Source organism: Phascolarctos cinereus, unplaced genomic scaffold, assembly GCF_003287225.1.
Source record: "Phascolarctos cinereus isolate Bilbo 61053 unplaced genomic scaffold, phaCin_HiC Scaffold_9;HRSCAF=440, whole genome shotgun sequence".
Taxonomy (NCBI): domain Eukaryota; kingdom Metazoa; phylum Chordata; class Mammalia; order Diprotodontia; family Phascolarctidae; genus Phascolarctos; species Phascolarctos cinereus.
The window spans coordinates 7,539,926-7,541,856 of NW_027556402.1; the positions used below are offsets into that span (position 1 = coordinate 7,539,926).

Here is a 1,931-nt window from a genome sequence, read left to right on the forward strand (position 1 = left end):
ATCTGTACAACGGGAGAAAGTGGCATATGCGTAGTTTCTGCCTAACTATCCTTCAGTTTTCCTAGCAGTTTTTTTTGTCAAGTAATGAGTTCTTGCCCCAGTAGCTGAGATCTTTGAGTTGATCAAATATTAGGTTATTGTGCACATTTCCTTTTCTATTTTGTGTGCCTATTCTATTCCATTGATCAAACGTGCTATTTTATATCCAGTACCAAAGTATTTTGATGATTAAGCTTTCTGCCATAGTTTGAGAACTGGTAATACCAGGACTCCTTCCTTAGCATTCTTTTATTGATTGCCTAGATATTCTTGACCTTTTGTTCCTCTAGATTAAAAGCAAGTGTTTCAAAGACCAACTGAACCTTCATTGAGAAAAATAAACACATTGATGGGGTCATACGATCACAATGCACCTAAGGGAAATCGCTTTGGTGGTTCTCTGGAAGACAGATTTGATGAGCAATAATTCACATGTATTTTTATTCTGTTGTAGGCAGTGTCCTAGTACTAGTTTTCTTTTTCTTTATTCCTGAGTAACAAGCTTATAAAGGAATGCACAGAGAGAACTAGAAAGAATTGTGGTTGAAGAAAAGCACCTGACTGCCAGGGAGCCATGTCCTGCCATCAATGGATAAACCAGGCCTATCCCAGGAGAGCCGAGTAGACTGAGCAGTATTTGTGTGAATTAATCTGCGGAGTCATCATAACCCTTGCCCCTATTATTGTCCCCATTCTCCCAACTGCCATATCTTGGGACAGATGAATTTGTCGAGCTCTTGCATAGATCTGTGATTTCTTTCTTTCCAATGGGCCTTTCCTCAGAGGGCTCTGTGGCCTCCATAGAGAGGAGAGGGATTTCTCTCTCAGTCCTGGTGTCTGGATATTTGAAAGCACAAGAGTAGTCCATGAATATTCTAGGGATGCTGCCAAAGTAGATCTTACCATTTGCAGCAATGGACTGGTACTTTAAGCTACAGATATTCTGGGGTTACTTTGAGCTTGTTTGAAGTGATATGTTTATGTGCAGTGTAATATTCTGCATCTGCTCTTGCCTTCTCTTGGGCCAGGAATTTCAGAAACGCACATCTCAGTTTCTTTCTCCATCACCTTCTGCTGAAACTAGATTTTTGCTACTTGGGCCATTTTCTCTGCCTCTATACTAGGCCCTTTGCTCTCTGGCTCTGCTTCTTTCTCTGCCACCTTTTGTTTGTGTAGTATAAGAAGGTTGGTCTACTCAGCTTCCATCAGCTCAAAATTTCTTCTTATAATTTCTGGGATTTTGGGTTTTGTGACATGCACAAACCTGTAGAATGAGACTGGGGGGAGGGGAGTATGATGTTCAAATAAAGTTTTTATCTATCTGACCAAACAATTCCATATAAACTTCCTGAAGAGTGTGGGCACTGCAAAACTGGTTCAACTCATGGTGTATTTTATTGAAGAATAAAGTCTTACGGTCTGCAGTGCTAGTAAGTAATGTTCCTCCCCAATTGGCTGCACAGAGGAACGTCACCACTGATTTTATCATGCACTTTTCCAGGTACTGCTGGTCATCCACAACCACTGGCCCATAGTCCCACCCCAAGATTAATTTATTCAGTAAAACTGTTTTCCTGAATATAATTCAATAGGGGATAAATAAACCTTTAATGAACTAAAGGACTCCCAAATTTTCCTGAGGAAAAAAACTAAAGTGGAGTAGAAAAGTTGACATATAAAGAAGGTGGTCAAGCGAAGCATAAAAAGGTAAACCTGAGCAAGCAATCATAACAGATAAAACAAGGATAAACTATATTTTAGAGGAAAAGATGATGCATATCTTCTTAGAACTCTGTCATCACAAGAAGTCATAGAGCAAATCTAATTTCTTTATTCCTTTCTGGAATTTAGGCCTAGGATTGATTCTGATATATTCTGATCATCTTAGAAGA

At 39.4% G+C, this 1,931-nt stretch overlaps 1 pseudogene; it reads right to left on the minus strand.

Annotated features, from left to right (window-relative positions):
* Positions 1–685: 685 nt before the first annotated feature.
* LOC110223006 (erlin-1 pseudogene) lies at positions 686–1,528 on the minus strand (annotated as a pseudogene).
* Positions 1,529–1,931: the final 403 nt, after the last annotated feature.